Source organism: Tupaia chinensis, unplaced genomic scaffold (assembly GCF_000334495.1).
Source record: "Tupaia chinensis unplaced genomic scaffold, TupChi_1.0 Scaffold000311_2, whole genome shotgun sequence".
Lineage (NCBI taxonomy): Eukaryota > Metazoa > Chordata > Mammalia > Scandentia > Tupaiidae > Tupaia > Tupaia belangeri.
The window spans coordinates 7,509,605-7,521,263 of NW_006159803.1; the positions used below are offsets into that span (position 1 = coordinate 7,509,605).

The window sequence follows — 11,659 nt, forward strand, 5'->3', positions numbered from 1 at the left end:
TGTAAATGATTGCACATGGCTGTCTTCCAATAGAACTTTCTTTACAAAACAGGTGGCAGCCCAGATTTAGCCCATGGGCTATAGTTTGCCAACCCTTGGTCTGAAGAGGAAGACAGATAAGAAACTAGATAATGCCAACCAAACGCGAAAGATGCTAGGAACGGGATAAGCAGGGGAAGGGTACTGCTATTACCTGAATATTTGTGTCCCCCAAACCCATATGCTGAACCTAATCACCAAGACAATAGGAGTAAGAGGTGGGGCCTTCAGGAGCTGATTAGCTCATAAAGGTGCTGCCCTCATGAAGAGAATTACTGCCTTTATGAAAGGGGCCTCCTGCTCCTTCTGTCAGGTGAAAGAAGAGGCCATGGAGGGAGCAGAGAAAGTCTTAACTGAACCCCAAGTCTGCCAGTGCTTTGATCTTTGACTTCTCAGACTCCGGAACTGTGAACAACACATTTCTGTCATTTATAAATTATTTAGCCTGAATTATTCAGTTGCAGTAGCAGAAATGGACTAAGATAGATACCTAACTAGTCTGAGTGTTTCAGGTAAGTCTTCCTACTTCGGAGCTTGCATCTGCATCTGAGGGTAGGTGTTTCTCATTTTTCCCCCTTTTTTGAAAGAGCAGACCATCTAAGAACCACCACTTTCTAGTTCAAGAGGCTATTGCCAGGGGAGAGAAAACAAAGACCTGAACTGGAGCAATAATTTTAGGAATGGAGTGGAGGGAACAATTTGAGAACTATTTAACAGGTAAAATGGACAGGTCGTGGTGATAGTATGGGGAAGGAACAAAATAGTGGACGTTAATGTAATTACCATGTTTCTGACTAGGGTGGTGGGAAAATTATTCAAGATATTCTGTATTCAAGATAAGGAAAACAGAAGGAGCATGATTTTGTGGTAAGAGGGCAAGACTTTATTTCCTTGTAAGAAACTAAAATGGGAGAGTGCAACAGATAGTTGGATATACCTGAGTCCTGAGCTCTCCTGAACTATGATTTTTAAAATAATTTTATTTACTATCATTATTCTTCAATTTGGCCAGAGAGAGAGAGAGAGAAGGCCTAGGACTAGGACTCAAACCACAGTTGACCATATGGGAATCCAGTGCCTCAACCATCATGCCACTTGCTGGCCCCTCCCCTGAACTATTAATAGACTTCTAACTGGCCTCCCTGTTCCTTCTTGGCCCCCTTCACTCAGCTCTACTGCGTTCTATCTAAAATGTCAATGAGACCATATTATCCTAGATAAGAATTGTTCAGTTACTCTCCATGCTCTGTGGATAAAGTTTTGATGCTTTAGCTTGATATGGGAGGTTCTGCAGAACTCATCCCTGCTGACCTCTCCAGGCTCATCTCTTTCTACTGCCAGCTTCCCATGAGCTCCTCCCTGGGAAGGTGGAGCCCAGCCCCAGCTGGAGTCCTGATAATCTGATACAAATAAGGAGTGCTAAGTCAGAGTCCCTGGGGATTGGCCCTTTTACCATGGGTAAAAATATTCGAAATACCAGGGCCAGCAAGTGGTATGGTGGCTAAGGTGCTAGACTTCCACATGGCCAACCATAGTTCAAGTTCCAGACCTGGCAGCTTGCTTTCTCACTCTTTTTCTCTCTGGTAAGAACGTGTGCTCTATAGCAATTAAAACAATAACAATAAAATTAAGTAAATCTTAAAAAAAAAAATAGTAATGTCTATCCTCAGTGGCAGGAACAGGATCTCACCTTCAGCCCAGGAATCCTCAGCAAGACTATAAATCTCAAGCCGGCAGGTCTCCAAACCAGTTACCACAGGGCACCTAGACAACATGCCCTGAATCTTCAACTCTCTAGAATTTGCAACAGAAAGAAGAACACTAACAGGAGCAAGGCCTCCCCTGCATTCTGTTCTCCCATTAGCCATGCCTGGTGAGCTCCAGGCACAGGGGAAATAAAAACGAGCTCCTCCTCCCATCAACTCTAGGGACCCCATTAAACACAAACTGCCTAGCACTCACTTCACTGAGCCTGAAAAAGGAACAGGATCGATTTTCCTCAGCTGGGGAGCAAAAGCTGGCAGTTTTGTGCTCAAGTTTAGACCCATCAGACATCTCTTCAGAAGAGGATTCGCTCTTCGCGAGGCTCTTGGTATTCATAACTGATGTTTAGGTTGTCAAATCGGTGGTGAGGGGAGAGGCATCCTCCTCAAAGATTATAGGTCAAAGAAGCAAAAAGGAAAGTTTCTGAGCAGCATTACAGAAAGGATGATCACTGACAAGAGGCTTGTTCTAGTTGAGCAGACACACCATTGCAGGGGAAAAAAAGCTTCCAGGTGCCTGTGGAATGTTTCAGCCTTTATTTTGCACGCAGGGAGGATTTACCTGCTTACCTGGTGCATTGATTTACCAGCGGTATATGAGAAAGGGTGATTTCAGACCATCTTTCATGGTTCAATAAACTGCAAATCTTTCTCTTGTGGAGTAATGATTCCAAAGAACCTTTGCCTTTCCCACTTGTTCAACATTAAATGACGTTTAGTAATGAGAATGGTGCCCCCCAGGATGAAAGCCGTCAGCTTTGCACAGCCCTAGCACCTGGCTGACTCTTCCCCAAGGTGTCTTTGATCCAGCCTTGAAAGGCACCACACGCCCACAAGTCCAGACCCAGGAGAAATCAGTCTGAATCAAAACATCCGCTTCACCTTAATTCTCAGGCTCAGTTTTGCCCCTTTACAGACAGCTGTGACCGGCTACCTCCAAACACTGTTGTCCGAAGCACTGTAGGACGTTTGGTGAGGCTTGATTCTTTGCATAAACAAGGATTTTAGAATTCATATCCGCAGATTTTTTTCTTCTTAAGGGAGCTAATAAATATTTTTAAGTGTCTGCCAATTGCCAAAACAAATACGTATCAAGTTTGATTATGGCTTCTACTGCACTGTGGGTAGCTAACAATTTTAAGGTCAGTGACAGGAAATGGAATTAGACACACAGGTCATTTGCCTGCACACCTAATCCAAATCCTGTTCTGCTCCCTGAATAAATTCCTTCTCGCTTACTTCTTCAGCTGCCTTCTCCCGAGCTCTAGTGAATGTGTGCAAAACCCCAGACAGCGGAGGAGGAGTTTAGCTGCAGTGCACTGTTAGTGCCATTGCCTGGATCATTAATTATGGTTGATAGTGAAAACATGGGCTTGGACAATTGGTAAAATGTCATTATTTACCATCTGTTGTAGGCTCTCACGTGTAATTACTTAACAGTGGAAGTAATCATATAGTAAAGGTAGCGACAGCAGGCATGTGCATGACAGACATTCCCAGAATGGAGATTTCATCCTCATAATAGTTAACCTTTTCCTTCCTTCCTTCCTTCCTTCCTTCCTTCCTTCCTTCCTTCCCTCTCCTCCTCTTCCTCTTCTTCCATATAGCTAAAGTGCACTAATTATCATGTGTTCAAGCTCCCTCTTGGGCGAAACTTTCTCTCATTCTGTGGATTTCCTCCTCTAGGCTGCCCTAGCAATGCATCCTAGCTATCTCTTTTCAAGTGTGTGTCATATTAAAGCAAAAGAATTGATCCTTTCATTCCTTCCTTCCTTCCTTCCTTCCTTCCTTCCTTCCTTCCTTCCCTCCCTCTCCTCCTCTTCCTCTTCTTCCATATAGCTAAAGTGCACTAATTATCATGTGTTCAAGCTCCCTCTTGGGCGAAACTTTCTCTCATTCTGTGGATTTCCTCCTCTAGGCTGCCCTAGCAATGCATCCTAGCTATCTCTTTTCAAGTGTGTGTCATATTAAAGCAAAAGAATTGATCTCTGTGTCATGATCAGGTTCCTGCCCACCTATTTACATATCTACTTCCTAACTGGGCTATGAGTTCCTGATGCCCACCATTTAATAGCCATACGATAATTATTCTGAATAAAGATAGGCATGAATTTCCCTGTCCAAGTCAAACTATGTAAAACTCCAATAATTCACCAACACAAAATATTTAAGACCATCATCGGGGTGATGGGAAAATTCGTAAGTGTTTCCAAAGGGCAGGAACTCTGTCCTTGGCTCTTCAGGAACTGGAGCACTAGGGTACAATTTCCATTGGTGTTTAAGCTCTTCACTGTAAATAAAAGGCCAAGATTTATGGTTCCAGACTAGTTCTGGGACTACTGCAAGCGGGCTTTCTGACAAACCTCATTTTTCTCTCATTCATATTATAAGGGGATGGGTATATAGGGAAAAGGGCCCATTCACTCAGTATTTCTCGAGTACCTATTACATGCCACATATTGTAAAAGCTGTTGTAAAGCCTGTTTTCAATGGTTCAATCTCCTAGACAAACATCTTTAAAAATTATATGTAGATAATATAGTAGTCTAACTTTGAACCTGACACAGGTAGAATGTATCAGGAAAAAGCACAGAGAAGCAGAGCAATCCTGATTAACTGTTAACTAAGCAAGCAGAACCACAAAATGAATTGCAGGGCAGCCAGGCTGAACTTGGGAGGCTGAGGCTGGAATCATGGATCATTGGACTGTGCAATGAGCAGGTCAAGGTTGTCAGGAATTACCATGCACGAGACCAGACTGTAGAGAGACGCTGTTTCAGGGCAAGTTTCCTGGACTCCCACAGGAAGACAGCACAGCTGTGTTGGGTGTACAATAAGGCCTTCCATGGCCCATGGCCACTAAGGACCAGTGAGAGAAGGCTGCCAGGAGGGTGAGGCTTGCAGGGCATCTTGAACCTCCTGAGCCATTTGGTCCTCCATCTCATTTCTTTTTTACCCCTCCTCCCTTAGAAAGGTGCTTGTGATAAGCACCGGTGCCCCAAACCATAGCCTGAGTATTCAATCTCTCCAGTTTTCCTAAGGAATCAAGTCAGGAAAAGCACTGCAATTTACAACCCCTATCTTGTGGTACTGCCAAGCCTTTCTTCAAAAGGCTGTTTTATATTCCCTCTTGAGTTTAACATGCTATGTTTTCCTTTGCATATTAAAAGATGAAATCGAGGTGATGGACACATTCCCTTAGTACCAGAGTCAGCTGCCAAGTTTCTCTGGCTGACTTTATCTCCTCCTACAACACTTCATTGCCAGGATGGTCTTCAGAGAGAGAATGTAAGAGCGGACATATGTTTCCCTCACGCTTTCCTCTTTTAGTGAATTACCTGGGAAGTGACCAGGAAAGAAGTGAAATTCACACACAGGTGAATCCAAAGATGTTGATACTGTACTAAACAGAGAGATCAAATTGTGTTTTATATTTAACTGCAGCAGGAGACTTTATGCTTAATAGGTTTTTTAATATAGTTTGACCTAGTACTGTCAAGAGAAAAACTACATTTTGTTCCTGTCTTGCATTCAGGACATGATTTCTGCAGATAAATAATTTGCAATGCCGTTTCTATTACTAAGACAGTGTTTCACACATCTGTTTTATGTTTCATTAATGGTACGACAAATGAAACCATCAACCATCCTGCTTCTTTATATTAATTCAACGTATAAGAAAAATGTGTGATGACTCCAGACAGTAAGGCCGATTACTGTGTCAGGGAAATCTACTCGTTTACTTATGGATCTGCAAAGGCTGCCAAAGCACAAATCACCATGCTGGCAAATGGCGATCCAATATTCTGTTTAAATCAAGAACGAGCGCCATGGTCTAACCCACAGCAGAGCAGTTTAGAACCTATTAAGTACTAATTTAACTTAATCTCCAGTACCAAACTGATGGTGAATATGTCAACTGAAATGGGAATTAGCAGTGGGAGTGAAGCATTAGAAATAAGGTGGTTGATGGGACTTCTCAACCTTCTTAAAAAGAGTGATCTTGAATTGGGCCAAAGAGACTTTCATAGTGAAGGTTATGAGAGGAGCACTTAATTTACATTTCTCATATCAGTATTATAAAAGACCTAGATGAATGGGGAGTTCAATCAATTCGAGTTATAAAAGAAGGCAAGTGTTAGCTGGACAGTGGTGCAGCAGTAAAACCCAATGTTCCACAAACATAAAAAATGTGACCCACCTGGTTAGTTTCTAGTTTGTATCTAGAGACATCACTGAGTATGCTGGGGCTGGTTGGAGCTGAAGCTGGAAGTGGATCATGGCTTTGGGACCTTGTTGGGGTTGCTATATATCTCTATCTCTTTATCTCTCATCAAACGAATGGATTTTCAAAAAAACTTTTAAACAGTCAAGGGTTGAGCCAAGCACTTAATTCTGAATTTAGGACAAGCTTGACTCACTAGTATTCCAAAATGGCAGTGATGCCTCTGAAGTACTCTGTAAATCATTTTCTTGCATACATGTTCCAATAGTAGGAATGTATGTGTACTAGGAAGGTCATGTCCTTTCATTGGCTTTCCCTTCTAATCAAGGCACACACTGGTGGAGGAATTGACTAGAACTATGAAATTGGTGTGATCTGATTTGGTTTTAAGAGACATAGTTCCACAGAGACTATCTCAAGCCCACCCACTTCACTGGTTCCTTTTGCTTCAGTTCTCTTGAATAGTGCTTTTCATGGAGCTTATTGCTGATCTCGAAAACCCTGAATGTCTGTCTCTCTGTGGTATTTACCACCCACTGACATCTTCCCTACTTTTATCTTGGAATATTTTGTAAGGTCCTTTTATGATCAGGGTACAGAAAAAAAGCCAGACTCAGAAATTTTACCTTCTTTACATTTGCAATGTGGAAACTACATGATCATTACATATAACGTGATAGTAAGGGATGTTGAAAGGGATGTGTATGGATTTGAGTGGTGACACTGGTGGTGAGTTATCAGGAGAACCGTAATCTAGGTGGGGTTTTAAGAGGTGACTTGCCAGAACCATGCATCACAGTGTATCAAGGAACACGAATGGGCATCTAATCTAAACTGTCCTGTGTTTTGTGAATTGTGATTAGAAGGGTTTTTAAAAATGAGAGTTGGCCATATGAAAAATATAAAGAATGGTGGGTATCCAAAGGTTAAAATCATAGCATCAGGGAAGCATGGAGTGAGACAGGGCAGTCTCCCCATCCTAACTGGAGTCTAAAGTTCAGACAGGAAGTAATGGAGTCACCCGAAGTGCCCATCAACAGGTTATAGTTAAGAAAAAGTGGTGCATGTGCACAAATGGAATACTAGTCAGCCTTAGAAATGGAAGACATTTCATCTAAGTTGTCATTTGCAACAACTTGGATAAAATCGGAAAACATTATGCTAAGTAAAGTAAGACAAATTGTGCATGCTCTCCCTTTTTTAGAATTTGTGAGAGGGTGCATGTTCTCAGCAGAGAGAGAGTAAGTGAAAAAGTGAGAACACACCCCTCCCTTTGGGCATAGACACCTCCTCCTCCATTTATTCTTCCTTTTGGGATTTTGGGCAGGCAGGCACACATGTCTGGCATGGTTCTCAAGCTGCTAGATCTGTGACTAGAATTGCACTGTCAGCCATATGGAGTCCAGCCTCCTTAAGCACTAGGCCCTGTGCTGGCCCACATGTTCTTCCTTACATGTGAAAACTAAAACAATTGATCTCATAGCAGCGGAGAGTGAAATGGTAGTTACCAGGGGCTACGTGCTGGCAAGAATGGGGAAATGATCATCGAAGAGCATAAAGCTTAGTGAGATAGCAGGAATAAGTTTGAATATTTTTTTTTGAAATCTATTGCACAGCCTAATGAAGAAAGGTAATAATTAAGTATTGTACATTTATTTCAATATTGCTAAGAGAATAAAACTCAGATATCCTCATCACAAAAAAGTATAAAATATTTGAGGTGATCAGTAGATTAATTAGCTTGATTTAATCATTTCACATTGTATTAAACAATCATAACATTACTTTGTACCCCATAAATATATACAACTATAATTTGTCAATGTATAATAATTTTCTGCCCAAGATAAAGATATCATGAATGCTTTTTATATGAGTAGTGCGCTCTTACGGATTTAATGAAATTGTAACACAAGAAAGGGGAAGAAAGAAAGAGTGAAAGAAAGAAAGAAAGAAAGGAGGGAGGAAAGTAAAGAGGGAGGAAAGAAAGAAAGGAAGGGAAGAAAGGGGAGGGAAGGAAGGGGAAGAGGAAGGATAGGAGCAAGAAGAAGGGAAGGATTTCAGGCAGGAAACAGCAAACATTGGGCCTAAAGGGGAAGTAGGAGTGGGTTCACAAAACAACTTTCATACCATAGAAAAGGAAGCTCTACCTTCTTCAACAGGTGATGAGAAATAGTAATGGGTTATGCAGGGGGATGTCAAGGACAAGGGTGATTTCACTACATGAAAGACAATTTGGAGAACAGGCCAGAAGGCAGCGAGAGCAATTGGAAAGGCATCTTCAGTTGTCTGGGTAGGGGATCATGAGGGTCTGAACTGGGACTGTGTGGTTGGGATAGAGAACAGAAAATCATGAATTATTGAGGAGAATTGGGGTCCCCAACAGGCTTGGAGAAAAGGTACTTGGCACGGGCCATGGACATTGGCACTCCCTTCTGTAACAGGTCACTGAGAAGAAGAGCTGAGATCGCAGGGACTACGCGAGCCAAGGCCCAGGTCAGACCAGCACGTAGCTCAGAGACCACACACCCTACTCTCACTGCAGATGTCCTGGGCAAAGAGGGATCACTCTGTGGCAGTTCAGACCTGAATTTTCCAGAGACAAAACGGACCTGACCACCGTGGTCATTCAATTAAACATTTAGTGGCACAGGCTGTGTCCAGCACTATGCCATGAGGTATTATGGGGTGGGGTGGGGTGGAGGGGATGATACAAGGAAGACTCAGATATGGATCCATCCTCAAGGATAATACAGTCTAGTAGGAAAGCCCAGGTAGGCATGGAAATAATCATAAAACAATGTTCAGGTCCACCAGAGAGATTGAGAGATACGTTCTAACTCTTCCAAGGAAGGCTCGGTGGGTTTCTTCTGTGGATATCTCAAAGTCCAGTGGAGAAGATGGCATGAGTTGGACCTTGATGAGTATGGAGAAATGGCCATCCCAGCAGGAAAAAATGTCTACAAAAGCCTCAGAGACAGAAGGTCTCAGGGAACATTGAACAGATTGGCTTATTTATTGTGAAGGGCAGGGAAGGGTGTTGAGGGGAACGAGGCTGAACAGTGGGCCCAAAGGATTGGAAAAGTCAGCCTGCAAATTTGGACTTAATTTTTGCCAGCTGCAATAAGTCAGTGGGCCATTTGAGTAAGGATATTTTCAGGAAAAATAGTGAAGAAGCTGGGTTTTGCTCAGGACTTAGCCCTAACCCGTGAGAAATGCCCCCCTCCTTAATTTTTCCCTGCAGCTGTAAATGCCAATACGCCTTTTAAGCATACAGAAACCCCTTCTGCCCTGAATATAGTGAGCTATTGACTGATTTAAGTTTCTCCTTTTTTTCTTTCACAGAAATGCCTTTTGTGCCTAGCTGATAAGTCTGAAAGGACACAGGCTGAGCGGATGCCATGGCCAAGCCGTATCTGGAGAGGTAGAACATTTGTGAAAATTAAAGTATGCTAATAAATTTTACAGGCTGTTGTGTGTCTAGCACAATGAAATATACGCCTCATTCATAAGGTTCAGAGAAATACAATAAAAGTCCCCAGGGACAATTTGCGATACGATATCTTCTGATCTCAGAATGCACTTGTCAGTCTTAAAATAGAACACCTTGAAGGTCACAGTCATCCTATGAGAAAGGGCAAAGGGAAAGGGACATGGCACAGGGATGCCAAATACCTGAGGACCATGCTTCAGCTATCACTGGGATGAGAGGTCACCAGCAGGATCAGGCCCTGGATCTTGAAACAGATGTGAGGAAGCGCAGAACAACTACTCCTCCAAGGTCGAGTAAGAGAAAAGGTGATACTTTTCTCCTTAGGGGTCTGTTTTCATTTACTGGATGGTGGTGGCCTTCCCCCAGCATTTAGACCTCCTTGTCTCTGATAGGTTAATTAAGCCTCTGTTCATTCTTCAAAACCCTTGTATTTCTTCTCCTTTCTCTCTAGTCAGTCTCCATGCTTAGGAGTTTGGTTCAAGGCCTCTCTGGTCTGTAGATACAAAGGACGTCCCTTTAACCCTCATAGTCAAAGACCCCCTGTTCATACAGGTTCCTAGCCCCTGAGAAATTTTCCAAGTATGTCAAAGAATTGCCATGGGGCATGAACTCATGACCCTCTTCATCACCTTCTGTCACCTGCCACTCAAAGCTTAGCCCAATGTGTGCTGCATATAAAGTAGGAAGTCACACCCTTGCAAGCGCTGACTGGACTTTTCCTTAGAATTAAAGTGTTCAGGCCAAGAATGCTGCCTTTAAATGATGGCCAGACTTCCAGGCATCAAGGTCTTGGAGAGATGCTAGGTAGCATGTCAAAGTGGAAAACAGCTCTCCCTGTCTCCATGTCTTCCTTTTCCCACTGGGCCTGAAATAGCATTGCTTATGTCCAAAGCACAACTTCCCTTCAGCGTCTCTCTTATCAAGGAGTAGGATGGAGGCTTGGTATTATCCTATCCCATCCTCTGCACTGCACGCATGTCAACTATCTCCCTATCTTGCATTCTAGTTTAAAAAATATTAAACATCTGGGGCCAGCATGTGGCATGGTGGTTAAGGCACTCACTAGACTCCCACATGGGCAACTGCAGTTCTACTCCAAGAACCAACAGCTTGAGAATCACACCAGGTGCATGTGCATGTGTGCCCAAAATCCCAAGAGGAGAATGAAGGAGAAAGATTTGCAGCATGACCATTCCCCCTTGTGGGGGGTAATTTCTCACTTTCTCTCTATCTGATGAGGACATGCACCCTATGGCCAAAACCTAAACAATAAAAAATATCAAACATCAAAAACATAAAAAGTTAAAACAGAAGTTACAATATACTCATACACCATCTTCTACTGAAGCACAAATGAATGTTCTTGTACTTATCAGCTCATGCGGATCACTGAGAACCACAGCCTTCCAGCTCCACAAATGGCTTACTCCAAGTTCTATGTGGGCCTCATCTAGCTCCCCTGCCACACGTTAAACAGACTCCCCCCCACCCCCTTGTCATAATGCTGGGTTTATGTAGTTATCTATAGCCTAAAACTAGTTTTCACAATTGGCACTCCTCTGGTGTCAACTGTTGAAATCTGTTTGCCAAAACACTGCCTCATGCAAGGCTCCAATTTGTTACTGAATTGCTGCTCTTTGTCGTGAAAGGACAGTTTACCATTTTGGGCCAAGAAGTAGGTTTTTAAGTGTTTAGATAGTGATTTGTAGAATAGCATCTTAAAATGACTTTGGCAAATAGCTGTCAGGACAATATTTGCCTCCTGTAGAATGAAGCATTGGAACAAGCGTGAGATTTGGTGTCAGATAGACACAGGTTTGAATGCCTAACTCTATCATTTACTGTCTGTGAGGATTTAACCCCTCTGAGTCTTAGTTGTAAAATACAGCCAATAAAATAGAGTCAGGAGGATTAAGTTAGATGATGGAAAGCTTTGAGTTAGAGGAAAGGGACTTAATTAATAATGGCTACCATTTCTTCTATTATTACTAGGGTAAATTGCATTGCCTAAGGTTACAGAAAAAAAGCATTTGTAAACATCTGGGATAAACCAGGAATGGTGTATGCGTTATGCTTGCACACCGCCTCTCTCTATGTCCACATAGAGCAAACACCACTAATCAATAATCATACTCTTTC

At 42.6% G+C, this 11,659-nt stretch overlaps 1 long non-coding RNA gene across 1 annotated transcript in view; it reads left to right on the forward strand.

The window, feature by feature from the left end:
- The first annotated feature begins 386 nt into the window (after positions 1-386).
- LOC102491584 (uncharacterized) overlaps positions 387-11,659 on the forward strand; it is a 21,861-nt gene continuing 10,588 nt past the window's right edge. The window contains exons 1-2 of the long non-coding RNA XR_334916.1: positions 387-551; positions 9,373-9,451. This is a non-coding gene — a long non-coding RNA (uncharacterized LOC102491584). The remainder of the gene's footprint in view (positions 552-9,372; positions 9,452-11,659) is intronic.